A 17456-nucleotide genomic window follows, 5' to 3' on the forward strand; every position below is an offset into this window, starting at 1 on the left:
ATATAGAAAAGTTGCTCAAACAAACAGAAGACAGGTAAAAAGAGAAAAAAACTGCAGAAAACAAAGCAGGGTAAATAGAAAATACATAATAAAATAGTAGAAATAAGTACAAACATACTAAATAAATGTAGACAGACTAAACTTAGCAGTTAAAAGAAAGTTCAGACTGAATAAACAAAGTCTTGTTCCTTGCAGTTTACAAGAGACATACTAAAAACATAAATATGAGGATATAGAAAATTTAAGTCTATAAAAATATACCCACAAATACACAATTAAAAAGCCAGCAATAGCTCGAATATTGTCAGAAAACAGACTTTAAGGCAAAGAGCATTATTAGAGATAAAGAGGATCATCATATAATAGTAACAAAAGAATTTTTTACCAGGAAAATAAAACAATTCTGAAACTGTATGTACCTAATAACAAAGCCTCAAGAGCGAAAATGATTGTATTTACAGAAAACTGACAAATTTATTAACATAATAGAAAAATTTTAATATACTTGTCTCAGACAGAATAACTAATAAAATTCATTAAGATTAATAAGCATATACAGAGTAAGGATAAAGTAGGTTTACAGTTGTTTATATGAAAAATATAATAATAAATAATACAAGAACCAACTGTTTTGCATACAACTGCAAATTTACTTTTGCCCTGTATAGACTCATGCACCCTACAATTAGATAATGAATTTTTAAAAAACACATGAATATTTATAAAAACTAACTAAAACCTGGCTAAACCATGATCACACATATTAGGCCATAAAGCAAAAGTTTCAACAGATGCCAAATAGTATGATACAGACATGATTAGCTAGCTGATCAGAGAACAATTAAGTTAAAAATCCATAATAAAATTCTATATGGAAAAATTTAAAAATACATTTTAAGCTCATGGTTTAAATCAGAAATTAAAAAGTACTTATAATAAAATGACAATAAAATTAATACTTATCAATATCCAGTAACGATAAAGATGCACATACATTACCTGTACCACAATCATTTCATTCCTAAATATATCCCTGAGAGAAACTCCACACACACACACATCTTAATTTTATATTGTCCATAACAGTAAAAAGTCAGATATAACCTGAAGGTTTATATATTGCAATGTAATGAGATAATAGAATAATGTACATAGTGAGAAAAAGTAACTATTGCCAAATTCATCAACATGAATCTCGAAATCATAACATTGACCAAAAAATGCAAGGCACTAAATAATATAGTAAGACTGTACTTACATACATCTTAAAAAATAGGTAAAACTCAATATATTGTTTAGGAATGTGTATGTTTAACCACTAAAAAATATTAACACAATTCAGGATAGTGTTACCTCTTAGGTTGAGGAAGGGAGATATGAAGATGAGAGGTTACACAAATATTCAAAATTATAGGAATTCCACTGACAGAGAATGGGTTAAAATGATATATTCAAGCATATAATGGAATGTTCTATGACAGTTAAAATAAGTGAATAAAGCTACAAATATAACAGAAAAATCCAAAAAACAATTCAGAGAGAAAAGCAACCCACAGAAGGATATATAGTATAATAATATTTATATAATAAATTTAAATATGTAAAATACCATTTATTATTTATGAACACATAATTAAAGTACAAAAACACACATGGAAATGACACACCAAATTCAAGATAGTCGTTATTAGGGGAGGGAAAAGAAGAGGAGATTTCAAATCTAACTGTACTTTTTTCTTTCTTAAAGCTGATGATAGGTTAAAATTATTATGTATGTTATGCATATGTTTCATTTTAAAAATCTACCTGGGGGGGGGGTGTGGGGTGGAGGGGGGTCAATGGGCAAAAAAGGAACATTTGTAATATTTTCGACAATAAAGATAAATATTTAAAAATCTAATGCTAGACTATGAAGTACAGATTATATTTTACCATGTCAATTCAGAGAAGGATAGAGGATCCTGGCAACTCCACATTGCTTTATCATTTGAACCACAGAGAAGCTGCTATTATGCTGTATAACCTTATCAGAACTACTGTTTTGAGATATTGAGTATCAGAATATGTTACCATGAGGCTAGGTGAAATGTTTTAGGTATATAATACATTTACTTTAATCCTAGAGACAAGGCTAACAAGGGAGGTATAGTTAACACCACTTTACTGATGAAGAAATTGAGGCTCAGAAAGTTTAGGTCATTTGTTCCAAATTACAAGCTAGTAAATAGTAGGATCAGGATTTAAATGTAGCTCCATCTGACACCAAAGCACACGGTATTCAATCACAGGATGTAAGAATGGTGAACACTAGACTGGCCAGGAAAAGGCTCCACATCAAGACCCTACCCAGTTATAGGAGCAAAGATGAGTGCAATGGAAAAATCACTACCCTACTGTGCCCATCACTGTTCTCAAGTCTTACTGCTTCTTTTCTATGTATTTATTTCTCTTAGCCAGTCTTATTCTTTAGTGTTTTGACATTTTTAAATGGCTTATTATCTCAATGTTATTTATACAACACTTTGGAGGGAAAGATACTATATAAATGGAGTAAAAATACTGCAATAATGATGCTTTTTTAATGTCATGTCATCTTATTAGTTCTGCTATGTCAATAATCACTGTGTCCCTCCAATCACTGCCTCTCTACCATTTCACTGGAAATGCTGTAAGGCCCTAAAAGAACTGAAACTGAGTAATCATTGTCCCATCTAGCACAAGCCCCAGTCCTCTCTGATGTTAATGATGCTTCTATTTAAAGACACTGTCACCACGCCCCACCCACATAATCTCCACTCCAGTCCACGCCTGATGCTCCTCAATGCTCGGGTGCTTTTCTTTGTTTTCTTCTGTAAATCTGCAGTTGACACAATATACCTCCTATTGTTAGTTATTGTTGCTAATGCTTACCCGAGGATATCTGTTTCCACTGATTTTTACAGAGTGGGAAGGAGGCAGGGAGGGAGGAAAGAGATAGAGCGAGATCGAGAGACAGAGAGAGACACTGATGTGAGAAAGACACATCGATTGGCTGCCTCCTGCACATGCCCCAACCAGGGCTGGGGATCGAACCTGTAATCTGGGTATTGCCCCTGACTGGGAATGGAACTCAGGATCCTTTGGTGCATGGGCTGATGCTCTAACCACTGACCAGGGCACACTGTACCTACTTTTAACCCATCCTCTTGCTTTTCTGCACCCCCACAGGGCAATGGTGTGAAAAAATCATCAAGCGAAAAGTCTTCATTACAAACCAAACTGGCTGCACACAAGAGAACTAGTATAAACTCTATACATTCTCTACTTCAATTCAATAAAGAACCTAAGAATCATAAATTTTTATAAGGAGAACTTTAAATATCCAGCTCAATCCTCTCCCTACATAGAGAGAAAGAAAGTTAATGCCAACTCACCAGAAATCCAGAATTAAGCCTCAGAGTTTTCTAACTCTTAAGCTAAATTAGCAGCCTGTACAATAGAAGAGCTTTAGAGTTTAATCTGGATTCAAATCCTGACCACTATTTACTGGGCATATGGCTAAAAGCAAATTGTTTAATCTTTTGGGGTCTTGTTTGTAAAATGAAGGAAGAGAGAGTTAATTCTACCTCTCAGAATAATATCAACTAAATAAGATACTGTACTTATGTAATGTATCTAGCACATGAATACTCAACAAATATCATTAAAAATAAAAGGTATTTTCCTAGTTTAAAGAAAGGGCATACAGTTACCTTTTCCATTTAGCCCTGATGTTTACATTACATTGCAGTTCTTACTCTCTTGTTCCTTTTCTTTCTGAATCAGTCAGCATCCAACTTCTGACATAAACAAAGTTCCCAGAAGTCTAGAATAGCAGCTTTACACTGAGTGGCCAGATTATTATGACCACCTGACGTTTGTAGGCAAATTAGCTATAATTTCACGCTGAAGTTGCTAGAGGGCCAGACCATTATAACAGGGAAGCAGGTTGTTCACCACGACAGTAGAACTGATTTATTTCTGAAGATATGGGTAAACAACGCGATTTAACAGCCTTTGAACGTGGGATATATTTGAACGTGAGTGAACGTGGGATATATTTGAACATCAGTGGCCAGATTATTATGACCACCCCCTCAGTACTTCGTTGGGCCACCTTTTGCCTTCAATACTATGGCGATTCTTCTTGACATTGACTCCACGAGATGTTGAAAGGTGATGCGAGGAATCTGACACCATGCCTGATGAATAGCACTGTCCAGTTCTGTGAGATTTGAGGTTGTGGAACCAGCTGCCTGATGGCTTTTAACTTCGTCCCACAAATGCTCAATTGGAGTGAGATCTGGTGATTGTGGGGGCCACCTAAGCAGGTTAAGTCTCCCTCATGTTCTTGAAACCACTCCTGCACAATACAAGCACCGTGGCATGGCACACTGTCTTGTTGGAAGAAGCCATCTCCATTGGGATACGCCATCAACACGATAGGATGAACTTGGTCAGCAACGATACTTAGTATGTTGTGCTATTCAGACGTTGTTCCATACGAATTAAAGGGCCCAAATCATGCCAGGAAAACATGCCCCAAACCATAACACTGCTCCCACCAGCTTGAAGGGTTGTACTCATGCATGTGGGGTGCATGCTTTCATGCTGTTTCCGCCAAATTCTCACTCTGCCATCTGCATGATGCAACTGGAAACATGGTTAATCGGACCATATGACTTTTTTCCAATGCTCAAGTTTCCAATCCTTGTGTTCCTGTGAGAACTGGAGACATTTTATCTTGGTAACTGCAGACAGCAAAGGTGTTCGAACAGGCCTTCAGCTTCCATATCCCGTACGATGCAGTGTATGGCTAATTTACCTACAAACATCAGGTGGTCATAATAATCTGGCCACTCACGTTCAAATATATCCCATGTTCAAAGGCTGTTAAATCACATTGTTTACCCATATTTTCAGAAAAAAATCACTCCTACTGTAGTGGTAAACAACCTGCTTCCCTATTTATAATGGTCTGGCCCTCTAGTAACTTCAGCGCGAAATTATAGCTAATTTGCCTACAAATGTCAGGTGGTCATAATAATCTGGCCATTCAGTGTATATCACATGTAAAAAAAAAAAAAAAAGAAAAGAAAGAAAAAGAAACAACATGACAAGCAAACAGACTGCCTCTCACCACTCTACTCAGGAAAGCAGTGGGGGAAAGGTCCAGAAGTGTTGCTTCATTTGACCCAGACACAGTGAAGGCTTGTTCAACTGGGTTTTGTATAAGCGGGAAAACTAGAAATCTCCGCACTTATTATCTATTTTTGTAAATTGGTAAGAGTTAATGGTATATCCAAAGCTGTAAACTTGTTCTTGAAAATAAAGCTTTTCCAAGTTAAACGGCTATGTGTGAAACCGGAGTAAAAACCTTTGAACTTTAATGGCACTGCAGTTCAAAAGAAACCCGTATCTTGGGAGCTTACCTTATTATCAATTAAGGGAAAAAATAATTTCTCAAGAAAGGTACTCTTGGAACCTGAAGTATCCAGAAATGGGATGTTTTCACAAGACAGAGAAACTGACCTAATGATGCCAACTGAACCAAAATGGCCATTGAAGTCACCGGACATATTTTTCTCCATTTTTAGAATTATTTTTCTCATAGGTCAATCTTCTTACTACAAAGTGTATCTCAAAAGACTGGGAGCACTGAAAATACACCTCACCTGCTCTGCTGACAAGCCCATTCACCTGGCCAGTCTCACTGGGATTATACTTTACCTAGTCATTACTCAAAACTCACCTCTCGTATGGATATGCCCCAACTGTTGACCTCCCAAACATACTACACAGATTTGGCAAGATGCTTATTAGTTCACCTGCCAAAAGTCCCACTCCACTTCCAGATTATAACAATAACCATGTCTTTTTTAATGATTTCTTCGAGGGAGAAAAACACGAAAGTGATTTGGAAAAGATTTCACTGAATTTCCTTTCTTTGAAAATAAATGGTCTTTAAAAAAAAAAAATCCTCTTCAGTGTGCTAGTTTCTGTTCTGAGCAATACTTATATGAAGATTTTTTTCTTTGTCACATAAAGAATGGTGTGATCACTAACAGGTACATAGTATGTCCATTTATAATATAACAAACTAATTCACTATTGTTTTCTTTTCTTTTTATTGTATAATTTTCCACTATTATAAACAATCTTTTATCAAACTCCATCAGGTCATACTGCTAGAAGTAGATCACTTGAATAAGGGAGGATGCACATTTTTAAAGCATTTGGTACATATTGTCAATTTCTCTTGACACAAACCCTGTGCTTTCCCACAGCCCAACACTTACTATGGTATATAAGAATCATCTATTTGTCAGTTTCCCACATTAGATAGTCCCAGGGAAAAAAAAAGACTGCTCAATAAATGTTATCTGCATTTAAAGGCAAAATATTTTTCTGTAGAAAACCTATCACTGGATTACATTTAAAATTATCAATTGTTATTTTAAACCTTTCACAAACTATTTTATATGCCTTTAGGGACACTCCTACCATCATCTGGGTTAGCATATCTAAAAGATGAACTGCTCAGTACCTGTGAATTTCTGTTTTCATAATTGTAAGTAAAGACAAGAAATTCAACTGCATTTGTTCTAACTCATTCATTATGTCTATTTGGCCACTAATACGGCTTCTATATTATTATTATAGACACTAAAGTTGGGTATAAAGAAAATCAAATTGGAGGTGAAATAGGAACTAAGAGTTAAGTTCCTACAATGAGCAAGGCACTCTGCCAGAGGTCTTACATTCATTTTCTCATTTAATTCTCAAAATAAGCTGGGCAGTAGATGTCATCCCCACATTTCAGCAGAGGACAGAGGAGCATGGCAAGCTTGGGGAAACCTGCCTCATCCTAACCAGTGCTGGAGCTAGGGTTTGAGACCTAGGTTTATGTGACTATAATGTCCACACTCCTCCCACTGTGGCATGCAGCACCGAAGCAACCACCGCCCAACTTGCCAAAATACCAGCACAATAGCTGAAAGTTTACAGGGTCTACTTTTCTACTTACCGCATTCCCAGTCTCAAAACCCCACCCAAATTTATTTCACAGATTATAATTCATGTTCTCACTGGAAGCACTAATTTGGTTTTTGACACCATAAAAAGCTGCATGTTTCAAGTACCCAATTAAAGTAAAATGGAAATGTCACAAATAAGAATTCAATTCTAATATTTGCAGAGTTTGGGTCTTGCAGGGCACTGTATTAAGGCTTCTTTTAACAGAATAGGGTTTTTTCTCCTCTTGTTCATCCCTTCTCCCAATTATGTCCATAATAGGTTACAGACTAATTCATAAGTACATTTCTAGGTTTTTAAAATTACACATTCCCACCCCAATCACAAACCTTGGATATCTTATTTTTAAAAACTACAAAGCCATTAGCAGTAGCCAGCCAATTCATAAACCAGAGTTTTAGCCATCTAATTAAAATTTTAATAAAATTCTAGTAGTTGGATGTTAACCTGAGTTAATAACCTCAGCAAAAACAAACTGGTTTAAATAAGAATTCGCAAGAACCAAAGGAATAGCTACATTGAAACTAAAATGCAATGGCCTTGGATGCTAGTTTATAGAGAAACTGTTATCTACTCAATGTGACTGGGTTCATTTAAATGTCCTTTTGTAACCATTCTTCCGGCTTCTTTAAAAAAAAAAAAAAAAGACTATTGTTTTGACGAGTGGCATGCCAGGGTATGTGGACCTGCAGCCCCGTCCCGGAATGCCCAATCTAATGCCCCTGCACAACTGGCCCCACCACCTTAACATGGTGCAACTGGCCCTGCCACTGACTCAGATTTCCCAGACAAACGGGCCTGGCATTCAGACCCGTTTGACCTTACCTAGTGCCCCTGGCAGATCGGCCCTGCCATCTTGTGACTGGCCCCATAACCATGACCTGACACCCCCAGAATCACAGACCTGCCTCCATGACCAGGCACACCTGACTCAGTGCCACCAGAAGATCAGACTTACCGCTGTAGCTCAGCTCGCCTCACCTGTGCCCCAGACTACCATGCAAGTAGAAATGAAAAAAAAAAGCTGGGGTAGAAATACTCATATCTGACAAACCAAGCTTCAAAATGAAAGCCATAACAAGATACAATGAAGGCCACTTCATAATACTAAAGCGATCAATATAACAAGAGGATATATGCACCCAATATAGGAGCAACCAAACATATAAAAAAGACTTCTGGAGGACTTAAAGGGAGAGATCAACAGCAATACAATCATAGTAGGGGACTTTAACACCCTACTGACATCTCTTGATAGATCTTCTAGACAAAAAAATCAACAAGGAAACAGTGAGCGGCCTTAAACAACACACTAGATTAAATGCATTTAGTTGACATTTACAGAACATTTCACCCCAAAGCTGACAAATATACATTTTTCTCAAGTACATGTGGGATATTCTCAAAGACAGACTATATGTTGGGACACAAACTAAGTATCTACAAATTCAAGAGGATTGAAATCAAATCAAGCATATTCTTGGATCACAATTGCATGAAACTAAAAACCAATGACCATAAAAACACCCCAAATCATTCAAACACATGGAGGAAGGCTAAAGAACATTTTATTAAACAAAGAATGGGTTGCCAATGAAATCAAGGAAAACATTAAGAAAACCTCATGAAAATGAACATACAACAACCCAAAATCTCTGGGACACAGCAAAAGCAGCCCTGAGAGGGAAGTTCAAAGCATGACAGGCTTACCTCAAAAAACAAGAAAAATTTCTAATAAACTAACTAACCCTACAACTTAAAGAATTAGAAAGAGAACAACAAGAAAAGCCCAGAGTAAATGAAAGGAAATAATAAAGATCAGAACAGAAATAAATGACCGAGAGACTAAAAAATATATATATATACAAAAGATCAATGAAACCAAGAGCTGGTTCTTTGAAAAGATAAACAATATTGATGAACCTTTAGCCAGACTCATTAAGAAACAAAAAGAGGAGACCCAAATAAATAAAAGCAGAAAGAGGTGAAGTAATTACTGACACCACAGAAATACAAAGGATTGTAAGAAAATACTATATTTCTACAACTACATATATGCCAACAAGCTGAACAACCTGGACAAAATGGACAATTTCCTAGAGAAATACTATTTTCCAAAACTGAATCAGTAAGAATTAAAAAATACCTGAATCAGCTGAGAATTGACGAAACTGAACCAGTAATTAAAAAAAAACTCCTAGCAAACAACCAACCAAACAAAAAAGAAAATAGCCCTAGCTGGTTTGGCTCAGCGGATAGAGCGTCGGCCTGCAGACTCAAGGGTTCCAGGTTCGATTCCGGTCAAGGGCCTGTACCTGGGTTGCGGGCACATCCCCAATAGGAAGTGTGCAAGAGGCAGCTGAATCGATGTTTCTCTCTCATTGATGTTTCTAACTCTCTATCCCTCTCCCTTCCTCTCTGTAAAAAAATCAATAAAATATATTAAAAAATAAAAAAATTTTTTAAAAAAATAAAGGCACATGCCTGGGTTGTGGGCTCAATCCCCAGTAGGGAACATGCAGGAGGTAACCACTTGATCTTTCTCTCTCACATTGATGTTTCTCTCTTTTCCCTCTTTTCTCTCTCTCCTCCCTCTCCTCTCTCCTCTCTCTCTCTCTCTCTCTCTCTCTCTCTCTCTCTCTCCCCCCCCTCCTTTCTCTCTCCCCCCCTCTCGATTTCTCTTTCTAAAAAGCAATAAAAATATACATTTTTTAAAAATCTGGCTACCCCTGGGGAAAAAAGTCAGATTGTCTTCACTGATCTCAGAATACACTGTTTTGATACCGATCAATACTTTCAGACAAGTTTAAAATATACATATTTCACATACCGCATATACATTTAAGTATACACACATACATATCCTATTAGTGATAAATGACTTCTGTTCTATGTTCCCTATCTATGCCCATAAATCCTCTCAGGGGATGGCATCAAAATTCTCCGTTAGAGTCTGAAGTCAGAAGTCTGTGAATCCTCTCAGACTTCCACATTCTCCCTCCCTTAATTCTACATCTCAAAAGTCACTAAGTCTAGTCATTTACAACTCCTAAATATTTCTTGAATTCACTCACTTCTCCAATACACTCTAGCCCAGGGGTGGGCAAACTTTTTGACTCGAGGGTCACAATGGGTTCTTAAAATGGACTGGAGGGCCGGAACAAAAGCATGGATGGAGTGTTTGTGTGAACTAATATAAATTCAAAGTAAACATCATTACATAAAAGGGTACGGTCTTTTTTTTTTTAGTTTTATTCATTTCAAATGGGCCGGTTCCGGCCCGAGGGCCGTAGTTTGCCCACAGCTGCTCTAGCCTAAGTCAACATCATATTGAAGATTCATTCAAAAGCATCCTAATTTACTTATTTGCATACTATCATCTCTTGGCCCACTCTAATCCATTCTCCACAAAGCAATCAAAGTAATATAAAAAAAAATTCTGATAAAGTAATTTTTTTCTATAAACCCTAGAATGACCTCCCACTGCCTTTATAATCCAAAATCCTAAACATGGCTTAGAAATTAGAAGTCTCCCCAAGAACAGGCTTCTGGCTACCTCTTCTGTCTCACCTTAAATCATTGCTCTTCCTCTCCCTCCTTCTACTTCAGTCATTTTGGGGTTCTTCTGATTTTTCCAATATCCATGTTCTTTCTCAACCTGGAATGTTGTCATCGTGGCATGTGGGAAACTATTTTTCTTCATCCTGCTATTCACTCTAGTAATTCCTACTCATCTTTGAACTGGTTTCCTCAGTGAGGCCCTTAAAGATTATCCATAGAAGGCACTCAATAAATATTTATTGAATGCATGAATGAATATCTTATTCATTGTATGCCCTAGCCCAGCCGTGGGCAAACTACTGCCCGCAGGCCGGATCCGGCCCATTTGAAATGAATAAAACTAAAAAAAAAAAAAAAAGACCGTACCCTTTTATGTAATGATGTTTACTTTGAATTTATATTAGTTCACACAAACACTCCATCCATGCTTTTGTTCCGGCCCTCCGGTCCAGTTTAAGAACCCATTGTGGGCCTCGAGTCAAAAAGTTTGCCCACCCCTACCCTAGCAAAATGCCTGTCATATAACACACAGTATAGATTTGTTGAATTTAACTTAATACTGGTGAGCATATTAAGTTTAAAAGTATTAGTTCTCTGAGATATCAATAGACTTTAAATTGTTATAACATTTATTTATAGGAAGCAAGAGTGCTTCTTACATACAATAGATTAAGCAGTCCTGTCAGTAAGCAGATGTTTGGATTTTACAAAGTATTCCTGCACAAAACTTTCTTCCTTATTACTTACCAAAGGTAACTGGTCTGAAAGACCTCAAAAGTCTAAGATCTCTCAAGTCCTGTTTGCTTAGATTCAAACAGGCTTCTGGCTATCTCTTCTGTCTCACCTTAAACCACTGCTGCAAACTTATTTTGAGAATAGGAATAATGTTACATTAGCTCCCAAAAGCAGGTCTTCAAATGCTTCTCACAAAATGTCAAGAACAGAATGAATATATAAAGCTGATAAAGCTTACAAATAAAACTCTTATCAGTAATTAAGCATATTTTATAATCAGGTTTATAATGAAATTATATAGTCTCTAGATTTCTTTGCACCTATAGTGCCTACTGCTCGGAAGTGTGAACTAGTAAAAAAGTTCTTTGGAACTTGTTCCTTATACAGCACTTATTGTGCAGACTATACAGTTTTCCCAGTAGTAGTGTCCCATATTCATTTATAGGGAATAAATTACCATGTTAACATCACAGCCAATATCTAAAAATCCATTAGTAATACAATAATTGCACAAGAGATACATTTACCTCATTCCAGGCTAACCACAAAATGTGTCAAGTGTTTAAAAAAAACTGAAAACACAGAGTTTTCTGAATATTGTGACATTGAATTCAGTTTCAATAAAAATGAACATTTGAAATGATGAGTGTGTTATACATACACATTCTACACATACAGCTTAACCATCAAAATTACCAATAGGGCTTGGCATATAGCCGAAATACTAGGCAACACTGACAAAATCAAATAGGCAAATCAGAACCTAAAAACAAAACAAACACCTCTGACCTGTATGTTTATAGCTGATCGTTGGTACCATTTAAAGCAGCGGTCGCCAACCGGTGGTCCACAGACCACTGGTGGTCCGTGAGGTCTGAAAGGTTGGTGACCGCTGATTTAAAGACCTCCCCTCAAGCCATTAGTCCCTGCTGCCATTCATGAATCATTCCAATGGCATGACTGTGGCATGAATGTTAATTACGAGAGGCTGGGCTTGGAAGAATTTTATCAGTTCAGACCTAAGGTTTTAAATGCCCTAAAAAGACTTCATTGACAACAGAACAGAGAATTTGAAAAAAAGTTGGGAATTAAAAAACAAATCAGGGTACCCCCCCTTTTTGTAAATCCTTGATTGTTTTTATAATTGTATCCACAGTTTTAGTATCACCAGCCCTTTGTTTTACAGTGAAGAAATAACAGGAGCAGAGCGAAAACAATAACACCTCCTATTGGCATCTGCCTTTTTGGGAAGTGGGAGGGGAGTAGTGTTTGTGCCCCTGAAACCCTTGCAACTTGGTCCTCTTTTGTCCTTGCTTCCCTCCATCTATGAGGGTAACTCATGCCTATAATAAGCTATTCCCATCCCCCTCTTACTTCATATCCACTAACTTCTCAGCCTCATCATCTCATATCAGGGTGTCTCATACACCAATCTTCAGTCCTCTTGCATTTAAGTGCTACTGCCAAACTGACCATATCTTTCTTTCTTTTTTTCCAGTTGAATTTTCAGGAAATTCAACTCTGGGTGGTGGTTGAGATATACTTTTCTTTAAGATAAAACTTGAAAACTGTTCAGCACAAATAAATATTTCCCAAACAATGCAATACAGTATATTTTAAAACCGTCAACCTCTTTCGCTAAGAGTAACAGACCACACACTGGTTTAAACTCTTAAGAGAAATTTTTTTAAAGAATGAAGTAATGGGTGCCCTGGCCAGGTAGCTGTCGGTTAGAGTGCGGTACTAATATGCCAAGGTTGTGAGTTTGATCTCTGATCAAGGCACATACAAGAATCAACCAGCAAATAAGTGGAACAATAAATTGATCTCTCTCTCTCTCTCTCTCTCTCTCTCTCTCTCTCTCTCTCTCTCTCATCAGTAAAATAAAATAAAGGATGGAGTAATGGGTTTACTAACATTTATTATGCCATTAAAGCATATCAGAGAAGACCATGATTTTCACAAGTGCAAAGATGAGGGCTACAGGACTAATTTGTATCCAGTGAATCCGAGATAGCAAAACAATATGACATATGATTCACAATCGCCAAAAGATATCTGTCTAATAGTAGAAAGGATAGTGTTCTTTCTGAAGAACACTGTGAGTAGTTATTTTTAAAAGCTACAGCTTAATATAAGGGAAAACTTGCTCTTCACATAAAGACAAATCAACCAAAAACCAAAGGAATTTCTCCACTTGTGAGAAAAGCTCACATATAGTTATCTGCATACCCTCTGCATAATATGGTGCTTAGGAGTGTAAATTCAGACTGAGTTCAAATCCTAGCTCAACCTTTAATCCATGTGACTTCCCTTACTTCATTTTCTCCTTCTCTAAAATGGGAATAATCATATTTCATAAGGTTAATATGAGAATTATGTTAGAAAATACATGTTAAAGTGTCAGAAGACTGCCTGGCAATATTAACTATGATTTTTATTATTCCCCTTCTTGCCTACTTGCACACAATTTAAAAATTTGCACCCTAGCCGGTTTGGCTCAGTAGATAGATTATCAGTCTATGGCAGGGGTCCTCAAACTTTTTAAACAGGGGGCCAGTTCACTGTCCCTCAGACTGTTGGAGGGCCGGACTGTAGTTTTAAAAAAACTATGAACAAATTCCTATGCACACTGCACATATCTTATTTTGAAGTAAAAAAACAAAACGGGGACAAATACAATATTTGTATTTGCATGTGGCCCACGGGCCGTAGTTTGAGGACCCCTGGTCTATGGACTAAAGGGTCCCAGGTTCGATTCCAGTCAAGGGCACATGCTCGGGTTGCGGGATCCATCACCAGTGGCGGCTTGCATGAGTTGCTGATCAATGATTCTCTATCATCATTGATGTTGCTATCTCCCTCTCCCTCTTCCTTTCTCTCTGAAATCAATAAAAATATATTTTTAAAATTTGCTAGCTTGAGACTATGACAATGAAAAATAATTTCTCTGGTGTCATTTATGTTTCATTAACCATGTTCAGTAATAAGGCCAATCCTGTGGTTACAAACTCAAAGGTTTCCAGGGACCAGGTAGATATAAATGTACAAGGTCAGCTGGCCTAAAACATAGGGAGTTGTGGTTACTGTGGTTAATTGGCAAGTGTGAGCCTCAGCTGGAGGCACATGATTTCAAACTTAACTAAAATTAAAACTTCCAAATACAACAGACTTGTGCCTGGCAAGCCAATAGTTTAAGATTCCTGATTTAAATATAGACAAAGTATTTACAACATAAAAATTTTATTGACTGCATTATTAATTCCACATACTGGTAAAGAAACAATTAATCAGACTAATGACAAATAGATATAAAGAACAAATCAGAAAGTAAATAAGAAATGAAGATAAAAAACTATCTACATCTAGCATCGATGTAGCATTCTTACACTGGTCAGCTTAGGCAATTTATGCTGCAATAACAAATGACCCTAAAATTTAGAGGCTTTACAACAATCGTTTGTTATTTTTGCTCACATCTTTATTTCAGTAATCCAGAATTAAAAACAAAAAAGATACGAAACTACATCATATCCTTCTCAAAGAAGTTTCTGTTCATAAGTAGCATAAAAGCTTTTCATTCACATTTGATTTGTTAAAAGATGTCACACAACTGAGCCTAATGATGAGGACAGAGAAATACAGTATCCCCACTGGAAGGGGAAGCAAATATGTGGGAACAATCATTAACTAGAGTTCATAACTTGTGTGCACAGAAAATTTTGCATACAGGAAACCGCATTCTATTGCACTTCACTTTATTGTGTTTTGAAGATATTGCATTTTTCACAAGTTTAAGGTTTGTGTCAAACCTGCATCTAGCAAGTTTATTTTTTCCAACAGCATTTGTTCACTTCGTGTCTGTCACATTTTGGTTAATTCTTACACTATTTCAAACCTTTCATTATTGTTAAGGTGATTGGTGATCTTTGATGTCACTATTGTTAGTTGTTTTGGGGTGTCCTTAGAAGTTAGTGAATTCAATTGATCAATGTTATTGGACTGCTCCACTAACAAACCATTCCTTCATCTCTCCCTCTCTCCTTAGGCCTCCCTACTCTCTAAGGCAGTGGTCGCCAACCGGCGGTCCGCCGACCACTGGTGGTCCGTGAGGTCCGAAAGGTTGGCAACCTCTGCTCTAAGGCACAGTAATATTAAAACAAGGACAATTAATAACCTTACAATGGCTACAGAGAAATTGTGTGTGAAAGAAAGATTCAATAGATGAGGCAAACATCATTGTAGTCTTATTTAAGAAATTGCCACAGCCACCTCAACCTTTAGCAACCAACACCGTGATCAGTTAGCAGCCACTGACATCAAGGCAAGACCACTTACCAACCAAATGATTATGATTGGCTGAAGGCTCAGATGATGGCTAATTTGTTGTTGTTAATCCTCACCCAAGGATAATTTTGTTTGTTTGTTTGATTTTTGTTAATCCTAAAACAAGGATATTCTTTCCATCTATTTTTAGAGAGAGTGGAAGGGAGGGAAGAAGGGGGAGAGAAAGAAACTAATGTGAGAGATACATCGATCAATTGCCTCCCGCACATGCCCCGACTGGGGCTGGGAATCAAACCTGCAACCCAAGTACATTCCCTTGACCAGGAATCGAACGCATGACGACCCTTCAGTATGTGGGCTGACGCTCTAACCACTGAGAACACCGGCCAGGGCAATTGTTAGCATTTTTAGCAATAAAGTATTTAATTAAGATATGTCCTAGCTGGTTTGGTTCAGTGGATAGAGCGTCGGCCTGCGGACTGAAGGGTCCCAGGTTCGATTACGGCCAACGGCACATGACTGGGTTGTGGGCTCGATCCCCAGTGGGGGCATGCGGGAGGCAGCCAATCAATGATTCTCTCTCATCATTGATGTTTCTCTCTCTCTCTCCCTCTCCCTTCCCCTCTGAAATCAATAAAAATATATTTTAAAAAATATAAAAAAGGTATGTACATAGTGTTTTAAGACACAATGCACACTTAGTAGACTACAATATAGTATAAACACAACTTTTCTATGCATTGGGAAACAAAAAAGCATGTGACTCACATTATTGAAACATTTGCTTTACTGCAGTGTTCTGGAACAAAACCCACAATATCTCTGAGGTATGCCTGTATAATTCTGGGTTAACATTATGAAACTATATGCAATACTGTGTATGCATACAGGCCCATTTTCTCCCTCTGAAAACAGAACTTAGATAACAAATCAGACTGGGCTTAAAAGAAGCCAGGTTTCTAACATATGGCCAATATTAGTGATTATATAATACAGCTGACCCTTGAATAATAGGTTCCTACTGCATAGGTCGACTTATACTGGTACATCAATTTTTTTTCAACAAATACTATAAATGTATGTTTTCTTATGATTTTCTTAACATTTTCTTTCTCTAGCTTACTTTATTGTAAGAATACAGCATATAATACACTCAAGATACAAAATATATCTTAATTGACTTTATGTTATCAGTAAGGCTTCCAGTCAACAGTACTAGGGAAGTCAAAAGATACATGCAAATTTTCAACTGCATAGGACAGCTATTTTCAACCGGTGTGCTATGGCAGGCACACTGGTGTGCCCCAAGCATTGTTTAAACATGCAATACCTGACTATTTAGTCAGGAGCACTGTCCTCTTTTCCCTTAAGATTTTCAAATAAAAAAATGACAACAGCCAACAAAACAATAGCCATCTGGTGTGAATGAATCGAAGGTATACCTATTTTTTGTCACATCAGCAAAAAATATATTTTTTAGTGTATGGCAGAATTTTAGTAATTAGTTTGTGTGCTACAAGATGAAGAAGCTTGAAAATCATGGGCAAAGGGGATTGGCACCTCTTGCCCTGTAGTGTTCAAGCATCAACTGTTCTATATCAGAAAATAGTCCTAACTGTGATTTTCTAAACTGCTGATTAGTAGACTGTGTGGGCTGGGGAAATAATCTAAACTTTCTACCAGGCTACATTAAATTCTATTACTACCTGATGAAAATCTGAGTATATGAACTACAATAAAACTGTATTAGGCTGAAACTGGTTTATTGAAAATAAAATCTTATCTGAAAAAAAACTATGATTTTTAGGCAATTACCCTGT

The 17456-nt window shown here is 37.0% G+C and overlaps 1 protein-coding gene across 4 annotated transcripts in view; it reads right to left on the bottom strand.

The window, feature by feature from the left end:
- Positions 1-17456, bottom strand: part of ZFAND3 (zinc finger AN1-type containing 3) — a 346984-nt gene that overhangs the window by 99907 nt on the left and 229621 nt on the right. The gene's annotated exons all lie outside the window — the stretch shown is intronic.

Source organism: Myotis myotis, unplaced genomic scaffold, assembly GCF_014108235.1.
Source record: "Myotis myotis isolate mMyoMyo1 unplaced genomic scaffold, mMyoMyo1.p scaffold_m19_p_7, whole genome shotgun sequence".
Classification (NCBI taxonomy): Eukaryota; Metazoa; Chordata; class Mammalia; order Chiroptera; family Vespertilionidae; genus Myotis; species Myotis myotis.